This window comes from Rhagoletis zephyria, unplaced genomic scaffold (genome assembly GCF_001687245.7).
Source record: "Rhagoletis zephyria isolate East Lansing unplaced genomic scaffold, Rhagoletis_zephyria_1.1 Rzeph_scaffold_00412, whole genome shotgun sequence".
NCBI classification, from domain to species: domain Eukaryota; kingdom Metazoa; phylum Arthropoda; class Insecta; order Diptera; family Tephritidae; genus Rhagoletis; species Rhagoletis zephyria.
The window spans coordinates 247,700-260,088 of record NW_016157496.1 but is presented as its reverse complement, the minus strand read 5'-3'; positions in this window follow the sequence as shown (position 1 = coordinate 260,088).

Sequence of the window (12,389 nt, the reverse complement as noted above, 5' to 3'; positions counted from 1 at the left end):
ACCGGATTTTCTTAGCGGATACTCTCTCTGCATGCCAATGTAGAACATGAAAATTTGTTGACTAAGTGCCTACATATCAGTCGTTAATTGTACCCGTTGTCCGCTACTGCATGACATTGTAACCAGTTTTAGAACAAAACTCATACCTTATGCTTTCATTCGGACCACTTTTAGTACAATTCTAGACTATCTTTGGTCTAGATACAAAACTACTATACCTACGACTATATTTTTCGAGCAATTGGACCAATCTTTCCTTCAGGGATAACTATGCGACACTCATATATTGACAAGATTTGACTATGTATTTCTTATTTTTTTTTTATGAAAGTAAATTTCATCCTTTAACAAATGCGGTATAAATGCAAAGTTTAAATTTTTGTGCATAAAAGAAATCAACAAACTTTCTAAAAAATTTCGAGCTTTATAGTTATTTACAAATAAATAGGCAAATCTTGACAATATGTGAGTGCCGTATTGTAATGTAAAGCACTATATTTAAAAAAATTAATGAGCACCATTTTAGATGAAATACATTTTTATAATTTTTAGTTTCTACTAAGTGTAAGTACTTTGATTAATATTCAATATACAATGTATTGTTTGTTAATAAAAAAGAAGAAAGTTAACAAAAGAAAATTACAATCACATGAAATTTATTTGATGTATCGAAATTAAATAAGTACGTTGCATACAAAGTACTTATGCCCCAAGTTGTTTTATATCGACGGCTGAGTGGATGATCGACCTATCTCGGCAGTCGGTTTGAAAACGCCATATCTCAAAAAAAACTCCCTACTTCAGAATTTGGTTCAAAAACGCCCTATCTCAACTAAAAGTATATTGAAAATATGTTGAGATAACATATTTAAGAATCGGCAGCTGAGATAGAGCGTGTTTCAAAAAAATTCTGAAATAGGACGTTTTTGAAAAGTTTTCTGAGTTAGGGCGTTTTCAAACTGTTCGCAGAGATAGGTCGATCTTCCACTCAGTCGTTGATATGGAAGAAATGTCGGAGATACTCGCGCTGCGACCTAAGAAGAAATGTATATGTAGATATTTCCTTACAACCTGAAATATAACAAAAAATATATTTAAAATAAACTTATGCATTTTTTTAAATTAACCAACCTGGAAAAATAATCTCTGATTAAACTTGATCTTATATCAGCATTTTCTTCAACCTCAGCTATCCTTTCGTCTGCATCAACGGGTCTTTCTGCTGGTTCGTCAAAGTTAAAGTCTTCTAATTCATTTGGGTTGGCGTCTTTGTTATGAAGAGCAATATTATGCAACACTCCACAAGCAACAATGACGTTCATGATTGTGCACTGTGAAACTCTCAATCCAAGGGATAATACTGGATACCGGCGCTTCCATACTCCAAAGCACCTCTCAATACAATTCCGAGTACGAATTTGGGATTCGTTGTAAAGTTGTTAAACGGGAGTATTGGGATGTAAAAGTGGAGTCATCATGTAGTTGCTGACTCCATAACCACTGTCGCTCAATAAAAAAAATAGTTTAAACTTACTTTGTTCAAATCGGTGCTTCAGACGACTGTCATTAAAAATATTGCTGTAATGTGCGGAAACAGGCCATCTGCATACAAGGTCTGTTAGTTCCAAATTTGCATTACAGGTATCTTGCACATTGAGAGAAAAGTGTCCTTTTCGGTTTCGAAAAATTTCGGCATTTTCTTCACCGGGTGCAGTCGATACATCCCACTACCTTTGGAAACTTCGCTATTTGATGAAATTAACGTTTTCGATTTCCGTGCTTGTTTTTGGCATTTTAATAAATTGTGGCGAATACTGCGGCAACACAAAGCGAACAACGAGAAATAGGCAGAATGTTCGAAGAATGACGTAGAATGTTCCACAAAGAGAAACGTCAAGTTGGATGAACACTGCGAACAGCGAGAGAAAGAGAATGAGCGATAAACTTCAGAATGTTCTAGAGTTGCCATAAGTGCCAGCGCAGGTATATAAGGGCGCCGCCACCGCGAGGTGAGTGAGTTACGAGTTACAAGTCAGCAAGCTACAAGTAAAGTGAGCGGAGAATTGAGTTGCGAATAAGCAAGCTATAAGTTTAATTGTGTTAACAAGTAGTAAAGCGTTGTTATTGCTTTAACAAGTATTGTAAAGTGTTTTTACTGTATTAGCAAGTATTGTAAATTGTTTGTTGTACAATAAAGTTAATTGTACTACAATTCGGTCATCGTTAGCATTTATTTAACAATCCAGCGATACGAGCCCGAGTATATTTGGGTAATCCCTCAAGGTTTCGAGGATAATCGTAACAATTGGTGTCAGAAGTGGGATTGTTAAATAAATCCCGAAGGATAAACTACTGAAAATGGCGAAAATTCAGGACTTAAAGATTGAGGAACTGAAACAGGAGTTGGAAAAGCGTAATTTGGCCACCTCCGGAAGAAAAGTGGAATTGTTATCCCGGTTGCGAGAGGCTATGGAAGCTGAAGGCATCGACGTGGACAAATACGACTTCCAAGGTAAACCCGACGATACATCCGCAAAGGACGAACATAAGGATGAGGCTGCATGTTCGTCGAAGGATGTGCAACAGACATCCGGGAAGGTTGAAGAACAGCAAAAGGCTCCTTCGTCATCAACAGTTATGGACATGAACACGTTATTGGCTGCCATGTCACAGATGATGCAAGCACAGGATACACGCATGTCAGAGATGTCATCACAGCTGTCATCACAGATGCAAACACAGTTGTCAGATATTTCGTCGCAGCTACAGGCACAGAAGACACACGTATCACAGTTGCTGGAAGTCCAGGATGCAAAGATTACACAACTGCAGGAGAATTTGGCTAGAGATAACGAACAAATCAAGGATAGACAGGATAAAGTCGAGGCTAAGGTAGAAGAGTTGGAAGGTCGCCTCCGAGATATGCAGTTGAATCGTCCACCTTCTTCGACCAGCGCGCCCAAGGTAAAGACTCCATCCTTTGACGGCACGATTCCTTTCCAAGTCTTTAAGCTCCAGTTTGAGAAGACAGCTACAGCAAATCACTGGAGCATGGAGGATAAATCCGCTGCACTGTTCGTTGCATTAAAAGGACCTGCAGCGGAAATCTTGCAGACTATTCCTGATTGTGAAAGGAACAGTTACGATGCGTTAATGGGTGCAGTGGAAAGACGTTATGGTAGCGAGCACAGGAGACAGATTTACCAGATGGAGCTGGAGAATCGCTGCCAGAAATCCAACGAGACTCTACAGGAATTCGCCTCCGAGATTGAAAGGTTGGCTCATTTGGCAATTGGAGATGCATCTGGTGAGCACCTCGAAAGAGTAAAAATCCAGAGGTTCATCAACGGAATGCGGGACGTGTATACCAAGCGAGAGACGTACGCGAATCCAAAGCCAACATTTGCTGAAACTGTCTCGTATGCTCAGACGCGTGAAACGGCGGCGCTCCTAAGTAGACCAGCCTACAAAGCACATCGCGTGGAAGTGGAAACACCGGACGAGACAAATGAAATGCTGAAGAAGATTATCCAACTGCTGGGCGAGAAAAAGCATGGTTCTGGCAAATGTTTTAAATGTGGAAAGCCAGGCCACTTCGCCCGCGATTGCAGCGCAAGTTCCAATGGTCACAACAATTCAGCAGGACGCAAACGCAGGGCTGAAGGAGACGAAACCAACTCCAATCAGTCGTTAAACTAAAACGAGCCAGCAGCAAGGGGCGCGCGCTGGCTCCCGCAATTGAATGCCCCATAATCTCCGTCTCGCGAATTGGCAGAAAAGCGAGCAACGTTACTGTTGGTGGATATGTGGACGGACATGAGCGAGTACTAACTGTGGATACGGGCGCATCACATTCCATCATTCGATCTGATTTGGTCACTAAAGAGGTAAGGCCATTACCTGGAGCAAGGTTGAGGACAGCAACTGGTGAGGACACCCAAGTTGTAGGGGAGGTAACATGCAAAGTCGCAATAGGGAATGTGACGGTGTTACACAAGTTCATAGTCGCGGCGATTATGGATGAAGTCATCATTGGATTAGACTTCATGCTTGATCAAGGTATGAAGATCAACATGAAGAACAGGATTATGACGTATAACAACATGGAAGTGCCCCTTCGGTTTGGGTATGATGGTCCATACAGCAGCAAGCGAGTGATCCTAGAGGAAAGCGAGCAGATTCCACCGAAGTCAGAAGCAGTTGTGTGGGCAAAGATTGATGGAGATTGTGGGACAAACAAATTGTGGGTTGTTGAAGCAACACAAAATTCTACACCGGACGTACTTATTGGTAAAACCCTGGCTAAGACGCAAAAGGATGGACGCATCCCAGTTCGAGTGCTCAATGAGTTCAAATCACCAGTCAAACTCCGAAGAGGAACTGTACTGGGGCAATGTCGAGAGGTAGAGGCAATCTTCAACTGCGAAAAGTTACCTGAAAGCGATTCCATTGGCGAGAATGACATTGCGGAAGACATTAATGCATGGACGGAAGGGTTGGAAGAAAAATACCAGCACAAGGCTAAGGAACTTCTCCGAAGATACTGCAACATATTCGACAAGGATGGCGACAAACCAGGCAGGACTAACGTTGTGAAACATCGCATTGATACTGGCGATGCAAGGCCAATCCGTCAAGCTCCTCGGAGTGTTCCACTTGCCAAACGTGAAACTGTTAGCCAAATAATAAACGAAATGAGCGAGAGTGGTGTGATTGAACCATCAGCGAGTCCATGGAGTTCGCCGGTAGTACTTGTGAAGAAGAAGGATGGTCAAATGCGGTTCTGCGTAGACTACCGGAAACTAAACGATGTGACGAAAAAGGACAGCTATCCTCTTCCCAGGATCGATGACACTCTGGACTCGTTGACTGGAACAAAGTGGTTCTCAACACTCGACCTTAAGAGCGGTTATTGGCAAGTGGAGGTAAGTGACGAGGATAAGGAGAAGACAGCTTTCAGCGTTGGAGACGGTCTGTGGCAATTCACGGTGATGCCCTTTGGATTATGCAACGCTCCTGCCACTTTTGAACGACTTATGGACCATGTGCTCAAAGGACTGCATTGGAAAACATGTTTGGTGTATCTAGACGACATTATCGTATTGGGTAAAAGCTTTGAGGAACACCTGAACAATTTGGAAGAAGTTTTCCAGAGGATAGCTGGCGCTGGTCTGAAGCTAAGTCCTAAAAAGTGCTCACTGTTCAGGAAGGAGGTGAACTACTTAGGGCACAAGGTGACAACGGAGGGCATCTGTACTGCGAAGGAAAAGATAGAAGCAGTAAAGGATTGGCCAAGACCTAGGAACCTGCACGAACTACGAAGTTTTCTTGGGCTATGCACCTACTACCGCCGATTTGTTCCGAATTTCGCCAGCGTTGCTAATAGCCTCCACGAGCTCACTAGGAAAAATAGAGCCTTCGAGTGGAACAAGGAGCAGGAGGAGGCTTTCCAGACTCTGAAGGAACGACTATGTACTGCACCTATGCTAGCGTATCCCGTTCCAGGTGCAACGTTTATTTTGGATACGGATGCTAGTGGTTATGCCATAGGAGGCGTACTGTCGCAGGTAATTGATGGGCAGGAGAAGGTAGTTGCCTACTATAGCCGGTCGATTGGAAAACCAGAGAGGAACTACTGCGTAACTCGGAGAGAACTACTAGCGTTGGTGGACTGCGTCAAACATTTCCACAAGTACCTCTATGGGCAACGTTTCCGAGTTCGAACGGACCATGCAGCGCTGAAGTGGCTACTACAGTTTAAGAATCCAGAAGGACAGCTAGCTCGGTGGATTGAGAGACTGCAAAGTTATGACTTCGCTATTGAGCACCGCAAGGGAAGTGTCCACGGTAATGCTGATGCCATGTCCCGCCGACCATGTAGCCTGGAATGTAAACACTGCTCAAAAGCTGAGGGAAAAGAGGACATTATAGACGTCCGTCTAACGACAATAACACCAGCGGAAGAGTGGAAGGAAGAACAGCTACGAAAGTGTCAGCAGGAAGATCCAGATCTGGAGCTTTTGATGCATGGACTGGAGGTGGACAGGAGGCCAACTAAGGAGCAAATGGCAGCGGAAAGCCCCATCGCAAAGGCGTACTGGGCACAATGGAACAGCTTAAAATTAATATCTGGCTGTTTGCATAGGGTATGGGAAAGCGAAGATGGCCAGTGCTCCCGCAACCTGATAGTAGTTCCAAGGGTAAGAATTCCGGATGTACTCAAGGAATTCCACAATGGTCCTAGTGGAGGGCACCTGGGAATCACGAAGACCCTGGAGAAGGTTAAGCAGAGGTTCTATTGGGTTGGTTGTCGGCAATCGGTCGCAGAGTGGATTGCTAACTGCGCGGAGTGTATTGCAGCTAAGGGGCCGAAATCCAGAAGTCATGGCCAGATGAAGCAATATAACTCAGGTGCACCTTTCGAGCGGATTGCCATGGATGTAGCCGGTCCATTTCCTATGAGCGCACAGGGAAACAAATACGTCCTTGTGGTTATGGACTACTTTAGCAAATGGCCGGAGGTATACCCGATTCCAAACCAGGAAGCTAAAACAGTAGCGGAGGTATTCACCTACAATTGGGTTGCGAGATACGGTGTACCTATAGAGCTGCACTCTGACCAGGGAAGAAATTTTGAGTCGGCAGTGTTCCAAGAGATGTGCCAGATACTGGGTATCCGGAAAACTCGAACGACGGCTCTTCATCCCCAATCAGACGGCATGGTGGAACGGTTCAACCGAACCCTGGAAGAGCATTTGCGGAAGGTCGTGGACAAGAATCAAAAAGATTGGGATGTCCGCATACCCTTGTTCCTGATGGGATACCGGTCAGCAGTGCATGAAACAACGGGTAAAACTCCTGCAAGGGTAATATTCGGCAGTGAGCTCCGTTTGCCTAGTGATCTGAAGTTTGGGGTGACTGGTGATGCTAGAAGGATTGGAAAAGAGACGTCAAACATCCTGGAAGAGGAGCTGAGAGAGATACATGCTCTTGTGAGACAGCGCACACAAATTATGAGTGACAAGATGAAAGCCAGGTATGATAAGGCGATGAATTCCGAGGGTTTCCAGGAAGGAGATTTGGTGTTGCTGTACAATCCACAACGAAAGAAAGGTTTGTCCCCAAAACTACAATGCAACTGGGAAGGTCCGTATAAGGTCGTAAAACGGCTAAATGACGTAGTGTATCGGATCCAGACCGTTGGGAGACCAAGAAACAAGATGAAGGTGGTCCACTTGGAAAGGCTTGCAGCGTTTGGAACCGCAAGTGTGTCTGATCGGGACGATCAGACTTAGGTGGAGGGCAGTGTGGCGAATACTGCGGCAACACAAAGCGAACAACGAGAAATAGGCAGAATGTTCGAAGAATGACGTAGAATGTTCCACAAAGAGAAACGTCAAGTTGGATGAACACTGCGAACAGCGAGAGAAAGAGAATGAGCGATAAACTTCAGAATGTTCTAGAGTTGCCATAAGTGCCAGCGCAGGTATATAAGGGCGCCGCCACCACGAGGTGAGTTAGTTACAAGTCAGCAAGCTACAAGTAAAGTGAGCGGAGAATTGAGTTGCGAATAAGCAAGCTATAAGTTTAATTGTGTTAACAAGTAGTAAAGCGTTGTTATTGCTTTAACAAGTATTGTAAAGTGTTTTTACTGTATTAGCAAGTATTGTAAATTGTTTGTTGTACAATAAAGTTAATTGTACTACAATTCGGTCATCGTTAGCTTTTATTTAACAATCCAGCGATACGAGCCCGAGTATATTTGGGTAATCCCTCAAGGTTTCGAGGATAATCGTAACAAAATGTTGGAGCAAGCCCCGCGATAGCTTTGGAAACTTTTGCGTAGAAACGCAATGCTAGAAGCAACATTTCCGTTGGACTGAGTGCTCGATTTCTGCAAGATAAAATCAATTATTAACAACCACGTCTATTACAGTATTCGACGGATACCATCGCACTGCCATAACAAACGAGTATGAAGGATTACATTCTTGGAAATGGCATCAGTTGGATACATGCCTGTTCCGGTTCGACGGATGCCATTCGCACGAATCTAATTCTTCACAATCGAATCAGGTTAGATATATGCAGACGGCATCCGTAATAGGCATGAATGCATTTATTTACTCCTACCATTTTATTTTCACAAAACTTTCAGTGGGGCTCCTAATTTTTGTTGCTATCTTCTCCAAAATGTATGTATTTGAGATACGAAATCTACAAATGAAAGTGTCGTCGTCATACTCTTCAAAAGAAAAATTTGTTCTGGTGCAGTATTTTCGTTCTTTTACAACGCGTCTCTGAATCAAAACCAGAAAGATGGGCTGCGCGTTCCAAATTTTCCATTTTTACAAGCTTTTATTTAACTTCACTTGTATGTATGTATGTATGTATGTATGTATGTATGTATCTTTGAATGTTCTGGAACTTTGCAGTCAATATTTAACAAATTTCCCGATAAGCTACAGACTTGAAACTTCAAACTTAGCTCAGTACTCGAGGACAATGCAATATGAAAGATGACTTAATCCGCTAGGTGGCGCAGGAGTCGAGATATTTGTAAAACCCGCATTTACAGTCTGATTTGGTTCGTATTTGGAACATATATTACNAACTCGAGGACAATACAATTTAAAAGATGTTTTAATCCGCTAGGTGGCGCAGGAGTCGAGATATTTGTAAAACCCGCATTTACAGTCTGATTTGGTTCGTATTTGGAACATATATTACTTATATGAAAAGAAATAAATCAAAAAAAAAATTTGCCGCTAGGTGGCGCAGGAGTCGAGATATTTGTAGGACCCACATTTATAGTCTGATCTGGTTCATATTTAGAACATATATTACTTGCGTGAAAAGAAAAAAATCCGCAAAAAATTTTGCTGATAGGTGGCGCAGGAGTCGAGATATTTGTAGGACCCACATTTATAGTCTGATCTGGTTCATATTTAGAACATATATTACTTGCGTGAAAAGAAAAAAATCCGCAAAAAATTTTGCTGATAGGTGGCGCAGGAGTCGAGATATTTGGAAAAACCATATTTATGATTCGATTAAGTTCACATTTCGAATGCATATTGCTTACATGAAAAGAAATAACTACACAAAAAATTTTGGCAGCTATGTGGCGCGCGAGTCTATATAATTAAAAAATCGGCATCTGTGCTCCGATTTGGTTTATATTCAGAATATGTGTATTACCTATTAATTGAAATACATTGCAAATTTTGTTTGTTAAGGTCAAATCTAGGACGGTAGGTAAAAAGTGTAGCTAAAAAGCAGGGTGCGGAAAATTTTCTTCGCATTGAAAGAAATGGACAGAATGGGAAATATACAGACAGTATAATATTAATTGCAAGATTTCAAAAAACTAAAAAGTAGAAAATAAAATTATAGTTAAAAAACTAAAAACACGCTTCTATTACAACAAGAACTAAAAAGTATAAAATAATTTATAGATATAGCGATTCCGTTTAAGAAGAATAGGAAGTTCCCTAACTTGATTTAATTTAACTTTTTTAAATTAGCTAAAAAGGGATTAAAGGGATTGGCCCGTAGTCATAGTCAAAATAAAGTCCACTGTAAAGTTTGTTGCAATTTTTACAGATATCGCACTGAAAATTATGTCAATATGCTGCAACTAACTTTACAGTGGACTTTATTTTGACTATGACTACGGGCCAATCCCTTTAATCCCTTTTTAGCTAATTTAAAAAAGTTAAATTAAATCAAGTTAGGGAACTTCCTATTCTTCTTAAACGGAATCGCTATATCTATAAATTATTTTATACTTTTTAGTTCTTGTTGTAATAGAAGCGAGTTTTTAGTTTTTAACTATAATTTTTTTAAATATATAACTTAATTAATTGTCTAATTGGTAGCGAAATAAAATTGTATGCACTATTTTACTATTTTCACCTGTCAATTATTTTTTCGATTAGCGGCTAATCGATAGCTAATGTTCGCTGTAAATTAACCACAACTTATCTGACAGGTGAGCGCTAATCGGACTTTGTGAAAACGTTTTTATTAGGGATGTGCCGGGTATCCGGTAGATATCCGGAATCCGGCCTATCCGGCCGTTTTTTGGTTATCCGGTTATCCGGCCGGATACTGGCTAATATCCGGCCGGATTCCGGATATCGATTATAGAAGATTCAATCTAGAAATTTAATCCAGGTAATAAAAAAAGATACAGTTCGGGTGTTACTTGTTGTCGTAGACGTTTTTTTTTAAATTTATGGTTTACTTATATAAAATCACATAACGCTGTTTGCAAGTGGACTACTCATATATTCATTAAAAGGTAATTTGTCATCCGTTTGAAATAAAAAAAATTTTAAATCAGAAGGATAAAATAGTATTGTGTTATTAATTCAAAAGTAAATAATTGTAGTTCAATGACGAAGGGGGCCGATCTATCCCCCCATACCCCCCCCTGGCTACGCCACTGTTTCTAATTGGTTCTCTGTTTTATAAAGCAATCGCATTTCTAGATAGTATATTTCAGGACGAATGGATAAGGATTGAGCCAAGAGCTTATGTGAGCAAATTAAATTTTTGGCAGCTAATGTCAGTTACGCGGTTTTGTACTTTAAGCGACGATATGTACATACGCGTATATACATAACAAAATGGAATAAAAAATTGACCACTTTGATCTCCAGGTTGAGGATTTTAAGCAGAAAACATTCTTCTAATTTCTTTAAATCACGCCTAGTGGTATCTAACTTAAAACAGTGTAAAAATCTTTTCGTTTTCCCCTGTTGATGCGGTGGGATTATACCATAGTCCTTGCATCTCAGCAAATCTTTTAACCTCTCCTTTTGCTTAACCAGTTTTTTGGTGCTTTTGTTATATTGCTTTATTATATAACAGGTCTCATCGTCGTACTTCAGTGTTATATGTTGGTAAAAATACCTCATATTTATTGTTGTTTCACGTTACTCGTAAAATATTCGGGTTTACTCACCGATATCATATAGTCATAATTATTTATCGTGTGATCAATGTTTACCAACAAACGTATGGTATGCCAATGGGTTATCATTATCATTATTACTTAGACAAAATACTAGACGACAGCATAACTGAATTAAAACAAACTGACATATACTACGTTTATACGCACGTATTATTTGCAAATAACAATTTTTAAAATGGTAAAATTTGCCGTATAAACGCTGAGTTAATTTTTTATTTGCAAATAACTAAATCACGCAAATAAGTATTGATTAGTGGTACTATTTGCAAATAAGTGCAAGTCGCCGCCATTCATAGGTTTATTTTCTTTTTCGACGGTCATCTTATTGCCTTTTTATAATCAAGACGTCATTTTTAACTCTATTTTCTTTTTCGATGGTCATATTATTGCCTTTTTACAATCAGGCAATATTAAACAAGAATTTTTCACCATCGAATAAACAGTGAGTTAGGAATTTGCAAATCATTTTTATTTGCAAATAGCTTACGTATAAACGTAGTAATACATATAAAATACATAAGTAAATATGTAGATGATGTGTTTGCAATAATAAAAACAAAGAAATTAAATTTACGGTGGAAAGAGAGAAAAAATATAAAATTACCTTCCTAGACTTAGAGGTGTATAGAAGATAGAATATAATAGGTACTGCTAAACTGGTACGCAACAGAAAACGCTAATAGTAAAAAATACATTGGAATTACTTATCTACCAGGACTAAAAAATAGAGCTGTAAAAGTAACGAAATTTCGGATACCCGTATGTATTCGTTACTAATCCAATCAACACCCGTATCTTTCGTATCGTTATTCTACTAGTTACTTTTGATACAAGCACTTGTACCTCACAAGAATCATCGCAGCAAATCTTGCAGCGTAAGAAATGTTCGTTCTTCCATATGCATACATGTCCATACATATATACATATGTATACACGCAACATATTTTTGTATCGATTCGAACAATTTGATACAGGCTGCGTTTCTTTATACATTCCGGATAATCCCATTTCACAGCCGGAATAAACATAATGCGTTTGAAATATACGTCAACATATCATCAGGAACGTTCTAAAGAATAAATAAACAAAAAAGTTTATTCCAAACGTTCAGAATGAATAAAGAAATGCAGCCACGATCAAGCACTTGTACCTCACAGGAACCATGCATGCATGTACGTATGTACATATACAGGCAGCACACTCTAGTATCGATACGAAAAACAGTTTCGTTAGGGCACCCTGAAATTGTGCATATGGAAACTGTGCATACGAAATAATGCATATGAAAAAAACCGAAATAATGCATACGAAAAAACCGAAATAATGCATATACATATGCACAGTTTCGGTTGAAAACCGAAATAATGCATATGAAAAAAACCGAAATAATGCATATATGCACAG